Here is an 8,114-nt window from a genome sequence, read left to right as displayed (position 1 = left end):
CAGGGGAAGAAATTTTTTGATGGAAGAGATGCAAATACCTTGGGGGAAGGGATAGGAAGTGCCCTGGGCAGGTTATCTGCCACTACTGTGACAGTAAATAAATCTGTGTGCCACTGAGAGGGGAGAAGGAAGCCTACATGACAGCGAAAGGGAAAGAATGCTGGTGCCGGTACCGGGAAACACCCACAGGCAGAAGATCACTCATCAACAAAATCCACGGTTAGACTGCCATTGGGGGAGACAGAGAGCAATTGTCATTAGTGAGATAAGGACTAAGCACTATACCCACTGCATCCTCACCCCACACTGTACCCACTGCATCCTCACCCCACACTGTACCAACTGCATCCTCACCCCACACTGTACCCACTGCATCCCCCTCCTCACCCCACACTGTATTCACTGCATCCTCACCCCACACTGTACCCACTGCATACTCACCCCACACTGTACTCACTGCATCCTCACCCCACACTGTACCAACTGCATCCCCCTCCTCACCCCACACTGTACCCACTGCATCCTCACCCCACACTGTACTCACTGCATCCTCACCCCACACTGTACCAACTGCATCCCCCTCCTCACCCCACACTGTACTCACTGCATCTTCCTCCTCACCCCACACTGTACCCACTGCATCCTCACCCCACACTGTACCAACTGCATCCTCACCCCACACTGTACCCACTGCATCCTCACCCCACACTGTACTCACTGCATCCCCCTCCTCACCCCACACCGTACCCACTGCATCCTCACCCCACAATGTACACACTGCATCCTCCCCCACACTGTACCCACTGCATACTCACCCCACACTCTACCCACTGCATCCCCCTCCTCACCCCACACCGTACCCACTGCATCCTCACCCCACACTGTAACCACTGCATCCTCACCCCACACTGTACACACTGCATCCTCCCCCCACACTGTACACACTGCATCCTCACCCCACACTGTACACACTGCATCCTCCCCCACACTGTACTCACTGCATCCCCCTCCTCACCCCACACTGTACCCACTGCATCCTCCCCCCACACTGTACCCACTGCATCCTCCCCCCACACTGTACCCACTGCATACTCACCCCACACTCTACCCACTGCATCCCCCTCCTCACCCCACACTGTATTCACTGCATCCTCCAGATGCTGGAGGTCCTAAGTTTAGATCTCCAGAACCCATGGAAAAGGCTTGATGGCACATGACAATAATCTCAGCACTGGAGAGGCAGAGGCAGAGGCAGGAGGGTTCCTAGGGCTTGAAAACAAATCAGTCTAGCCAATTAGTGAGTTCCAGGTACAGTGAGAGGTTCTGTCTTAAAAAATAAAGTGGTAAAACAATTGTGGAAAATAAAGATCTGGCCCCCACATGGAGGCAGCATAGGCATTCTCAGTCTCTCTCTCTCTCTCTCTCTCTCTCTCTCTCTCTCTCTCTCTCTCTCTCTCTCTCTCTCTCTCACACACACACACACACACACACACACACACACACACACACACACACACCACCACCACCATGTGCAGAGACAGACAAATGGCACATTTCAAGGCACAAGGGCACCTGTGAGAACAAGCCCAGGCTTGGGAACTACAGCCCCACACTTCCAGATGACCATGGTGGAGACACTATGGCTTCCATTGGAAAAGGCATAAATCAAGCAAGTCCAAGATATTGTGAGGTGCCAGATGGGCAATGGACAAACAGAGCCCTGGAAAGAAGCACCAAGCATGTCTATCAATAGAATTTATCTAAATTCACATGCAAACGTAAAGCCTACAGAAGGGGAAAAACACAACAGAGCATCCAAGAACAGAGACTATATGGAATCATATAACCCATGCACAGAGTTCAAAGGCTGCAAACAACGTCCAGAAGAAACATTTGAAAAGGTTGCAATTTCTCCACTCATACAATAGTTTAAAAATTCCAGGAAAAATTAAAAACAAATTAAAGAAAAACATTTCAGCATATTATGATCAAACTGAATATATACAGGGCTAGATAGTTGGCTCCACAGTTAAGAACACTTCCTGCTCTTACAGAGGACCTGAGTTCCCAGCAACCAAGTCAGGCAGATCACAACTGCCTATACCTCTAGATCAGGGGGGTCTAATGCTCTCTTCTGAGCTCCATAAACATCACACATGTGGCATACATTCACAGAAACACACACATACATGTAAATAACAATTTTTAAAACTAAATATCAGGTTAGTGGAGAAAAGTGATCCCAGGGTGAAGCAGAGATTTCTCAGTATGAATTATGAAGTCTGGAAGAAGCTGGAGAGACATCATAGTCTCTGCACAAAACACACAACAAATTTACCCTGCATATTTATATGTTTATAGGGCCAATAAAAGTACATTTTAAAAATGCATGATATTTTTTCCTGACACACAGAAGAAGAAATAATTCATTGCCAGTATAACTGAATCATTAAAGTTCTTCAGGCAGAAAGAAAATGGCATGGGCAAATTTTGATTGACACAAGGGAGAGCACACATTTTTTTAGATATGAAGGACATCTTGAACAAAAATACTTAAGATGTCTTTTTAAAAAGATAATAATAGCTTCATGGCTAGCCATTGGAAAAAGCTGATTGAAAAATAATCTAAGAAACAAAGGGGTCAGCTCAACCCTAACCTATGTGTTCCCATTAATATCATGATTTATCTTTTCATTTAAAGCAAGGCTACTGTGGGTCTGGAGAAACTGCTCAGCAGTTAAGAGTATTTGCTGTTCTTGTAGAGAACCCAAGTTTGGTTCCCAGAACCCAAGTCTGGTGACTCACAACTGCCTATAACTCCAGCTCCAAGAGACTCAATGTCTTTGGCCCCTGTGGGCACCCACACACCTATCACATTCTTTCAATAGATTCACATACATAAATAAAAGTAATACGAATGAATCTTAGAGAGGAGATAATTGCTAATCCTTATGTCCAGCAAGGTACTGGAGTTACAGAGATTGAATAATGTTCCCACTCAGAAGAAAAGTAAATCTAAAACAATTCTTAAGAAATTAATTTTTTTCATTCAACAAAAACCAGTGAGCCTAAATAAACAAGCAAGGGGTCCTGTGACTGCCCTGGAAAATTGCTTTGAGCTTCTCCAGGCTGACATTCAGCACAGACTAGGCACAATCAACTCCCAGATGAAGGGAGTAGGTACAGAATCCAAGACCATCAAAGCATCTAGAGGTTATAGTCCAGATTTCCAAAAGGAGAAAACTGCAAAGAGTGGGGAGAGGAGCCACAGAGCCTGGTTAACCCCTCCTCTACCCCCTTGTGTATTTGCAAGATAGTCATTTCTGCACACAGTAGAGGAAAATGCTTTAGACTTGGACAATAACATGCTGAAAATCTCTGGCGAAACTGAATAGAGACTGTGCATTGATGAGGAAAGTCCTGTGTACATGTCAATAAAGCACTGTTGGCCAATAGGGAAGCAAGATAGGTGGGACTAGGAGTTCAGGAGGACTCTGGGTAGGAGAAACACAGGGAGTCACGATATAGCCTGCCAGAAAAGTAAGATGTTTGTCCGGTAAGAGAAATATTTAATATTAACAATTATGGAGTAAATACTTAAGTCAGAGCTAGGCAGTAAGAAACAAGCAAGGCCAACAGCTTCATAATTAATACAACGCCTTGTGTGTTATTTTGGGACTACAACGCAGCAGAGCCCAGGCGACTGGTGGGGAAAAACTAAAGCGGCAGACAAGAAAAAGGCTTCTCTCTACAGAGCATGGCTTAGGACAGAGAGTAGGTTCTATTCTCACAGGCCACATGAGGAAAACTCACAGCTTGTGGGGCAGCAAGAAGAGCATTCAGAGCCCTATCCAGTTAGACAGTCACTGGTCTCTGGCCACTTTTGTTGCCATCACCCCCAAGTTTGGTAGCAGCACAGCAAGCAGAGGCATTGGGCAGGTGGAAGCAGCAGGCAGTGCCCTTTAGTGTTACAATCCTGGAGCAGACCAACCCTCCCTATATGTGCTAAACTCTCCTGGAATTCCCAGATCCTTGGTTGCAGCTAGCATTGCAGTTTACAGGCTGGTCTTGCCTGTTCCTGTGATTCCTGGACTGCCAGCAGAGTTCTGGTGGAGGTCTACAGTGTGAGGATTCCCTACCACTTAAAGCCACTCAGTGTTACAACTCCTGGCCAGGTGTCTGAAACACTTGACCTCAATGTCATGACTTGACAGTTCTGCAAAACTCTTCTATAGCCAGGGCCTGCAATTTCTCTTTGCTCACTCACCACAGCTTTGATTTATCGACATCAGCTCTCTGCCCGTCGTGTTATGTCTCTACATCTGTGTCCTTTCTCCTGCTGCCCATACTCCTCCTCAGCCTGCCAAACCAGCTACTGCAGCTATTCTGAAACCTCTGCAACCCCTCTACTGTCACCCTGTTTGTTTTATAACACCATAGCCTACACTACTAGTATAAAAAATACCATTCAAGAGAAGTCTTTTGTTGGGTCTGATGCTATAACACCAGGGGAGGCCACATAGGAGCTGAATTATCAACTCAACAAGAATAGCCTGCTTACCTGGCCTGGGAATGGGTGTTTTGACCAACCCAAACCTCCTCTCTTAACACCAATCACAGGCATTTCCATGAACACCAAAGAAAATAAACACTCTCTCAAGCATTTATTGGATATTTGTACTTCTTTGAGAATCTTCTGTTCAGTATATGGACCCATGTAATGACTAGAGGAGCTGATTTTGACGTTGGAATTGTAGTTGTTCATTCATATATATATATATATATATATATATATATATATATATTACATTAATTCCCTGTGTGATGTAGTTGGCAAAGGTTACTTCCCATTCTTTTGGCTGTCTTCTCACTCTGGAATTGTTTCCCTTGCTGTATTGAAGTTTTTTTAACTCCATGCAATCACATTTGTTGATTTGGGGTTGCATTGTGGGATATTTGTACACCATGTGAAAATGCATTGCTGTGATTGGTGTCATAAAATACTAAATGACCAATAGGTAGGCAGGACGAGATTAGGCAGAACTTCTGGGGACAGTGAGGACTCAGGGAAGGAGGAGGGATTCCTAGCCAGACATGGAGAAGAGACATGGAATATGTACAATGGGTAGTACATTACAGAAAATAGATTAGTAGAAATGGGTTAATTTAAGTTATAGGAGCTGGTAGAACAAGCCTAAGCTAAGGCTGAGCTTTCATAATTAACAGTAAGTCTCTGTGTCATTATTTGTGAACTGGTGGCCCAAAGAAAATCTGACTACAGGGTTGTTTCTGATGGCATTGAGGTTCTTCCAAAAAGCCCTTGCATGTGCTTACTCCATGAAATGATTTCACTATTTTTCCCCCTAGCAGTTTTGGTGTTGTTTGGTCATACATTATGATCTTTGATCCATTCTGAATTGAATTCTTTGTGAAACATGAGATATGGATCTGATTTCATTCATCTATATGGGGAAATCCAGTTTTCCTTACAGCCTTTGTTATAAGCTGTCTTTTTCCTCCAATGTATTTTTGACATTTTTGTCAGAAGTTAGGTGTCTGAATCTGGGTGGGTTTAGTTCTGGGTCTGTCTATATGTGTGCTTTTAGCACTATGGCTCTGTAATGTAACTTGAGATGAGAAATTGTGATATTTCCAGTATTGCTCTATCTGGGAATGGTTGCTTTGACCATGGAAGGCCTTTTGTGCTTGCAAATGAATATTAGCATTCTGCTTCTAGTATTGTAGGAGATGTCGTTAGGATTTTGGTTGGGTGGGTCCTGCATCTGTAGATAACCTTTGGTACCCCAGCCATTTTCACCATGTTAAATCTGCCAGTCTATGATCTTGAGAGGTCTAACCATTTTATAGTGTCTTCACTAGATGCTACTTTACTGTAGAGATCTTTCATCTCCTTGGTTTTATTCCTAGGTATTAAAAAACTGTGAGATTTTTGTATATTGAAAAGTTGGTGTGTTTCATTAGTTTTTAATGTTGATTTTTTTATCTTGATAGTTTGCTCTAAGTGTTTATGGGGTCCAAGAATTTTCTGGTGGAGTTCTAAGGGTTTCTTATGTCCACAAATTTGTTGTCTACAAATTTGACTCATTTTGCCAATGTTTTCTTCATTTTTACCTTGTTTTTCGTCTCTAGCTGAGGCGTTAAGTGCTGTATTGAGGGGAGAGAATAGGTATCCTTGTCTTATTCCAGATTTTAGAAGAAGAGCTCTCAGGTTTTCCTTTTTAAGTATAACATAGGCCATAGACTTTCTTTTGTGTATAAAAGCTTCAATGTGTGGGTGTGTTCTTTCTGTTCCTAGTTTTTTCCTGATTTTTATCAGACAGGATTATTACTCTTTGACAGAATTCTTTTATACATGGATTGGGATGATCACATAATTTCTGTTCTTATATCTAAGTATACCTTGTATTACACTTACTGAGTTGTATACCTTGACCATCATTGCATGCCTGGGATAAAAATCAACTTGATTGATGGTGTATGAACTTCTTAGTTCTCTAACTTACTTTGTCAGAATTTTCTTGAGGAATTTGACACCTATACTCATTTTAGCATAAGGGCTATGCTGGCTCCACACAATGCTTGGTGCACTTCCGTCCCTTTCTGTCTTATGCAGGACTCTGAGAAACACTGGTGTCTGTTCCTTAAGGGCCTGGTAGAATTCAGACATGAATCTTTCCAGTTCTGGGCTTTATAATTTGCAGGAGGCTTTTACTAACTTTTTTAATCTCAGTGATTATTATATTTGCTATTAAGCCATTCATATTCTCTTGATTTAATTTTGGTAGGTCACATTTATCTCAAAATTTACCAATTCTAGATTTTCTAGAATATGTTTTCAGGGTTTCACTAAACCCTGCAGGCAGCCTCCCCTCCCCTTCTCCAGTTCTGTCAGTGTAGGACTTCTAGTGGTTAGTTTGTCTGGTGCTTTCCATTTTGCTTGTTGTTTTACATGAAACAGTTAATTGACATGTTCCATGAGTTATTTTTGTACCCTATTTTATCAGCCTCTGTCCTGATCTTATTATTTATTGCCACTGCTTTTTGGGTTGGGTTGTCCTTGCATCTTTTAAATTGGTTTGACATGAGCACTCTCATACACGAGCTTTCTCATTTGATGTTTTTAAATTTTGAGGTAATTATAGACTTACATATTATAAGAAATAATTCGAGTAGAACCCATATACCCCATTCCTCGTGTTCTGAAATTATTATAACTGGAAAAACAACTGTATATTATCACAACCAGACATTGTTTCTGTGAGGGTTTATCCTTATATTACTTTCAAAATATAAGCCATTACCATGCAGGCAGACAGATGATAGATTTTCCGACTTGTCTAGTTGAATGGTATCATATTTAACAGTACAAACTTTTTCATCACATTATTTTTTGGCTAAATAACATGCTACACTTGGTATCATCCCATAAAAGTATGTGTGCATATGAATGCATACATGTATATATGCATGTATTTGTATGTATGTATGTATGTGTATATGCATGTAGGTATGCATGTATATATGTGTATGTATGCATGTATCTCTGTGTGTGTGTGTGTGTGTGTATTTTGCATATCCACCATATTTCTTGGTAGCTGCTTGGTATTCCTCTTTAACAATGTAGTTTTTTCCAAGTATGATTGCTGTATCGATGACATTAACTTCTTTTAGCCACTTACTCTTAAAAATAGTGCTGTGAAAAGTAGGTTAGGAATGTGTCTTTTTACAGTTTCCCAATGTACCTTGCAGATAGATCTCCACAAGCAGGTTCCTACCTTCATGAAACCGCATTACACCACCACAGCGCAGTGGGATGCTCCCCTCAATCTTGTCAGGAGAGTATGCAGCTAACATTTGGGTGTTTTTCCAAATGTGGGTGATGAAAAATAGTAATTGGGTTTGGTGTAAATTTTAATTTCTCTATTTGTCTACATTTGAGCCTGTTTTCATATAGATACCATTTCCCTCTTTTCAGGAGTATATATGTCATATTCTAGTATCCCAGACAGTATGTGGCCATCACTGTGCATTGGTGCATTGATATGTTCTTATATACTATCACCATCACATATGGAGTCTATATTAGCTATTCC

This window comes from Mesocricetus auratus, unplaced genomic scaffold (assembly GCF_017639785.1).
Source record: "Mesocricetus auratus isolate SY011 unplaced genomic scaffold, BCM_Maur_2.0 Super-Scaffold_4256, whole genome shotgun sequence".
In the NCBI taxonomy this organism is placed as follows: Eukaryota; Metazoa; Chordata; class Mammalia; order Rodentia; family Cricetidae; genus Mesocricetus; species Mesocricetus auratus.
This window is presented reverse-complemented; position numbering follows the sequence as displayed.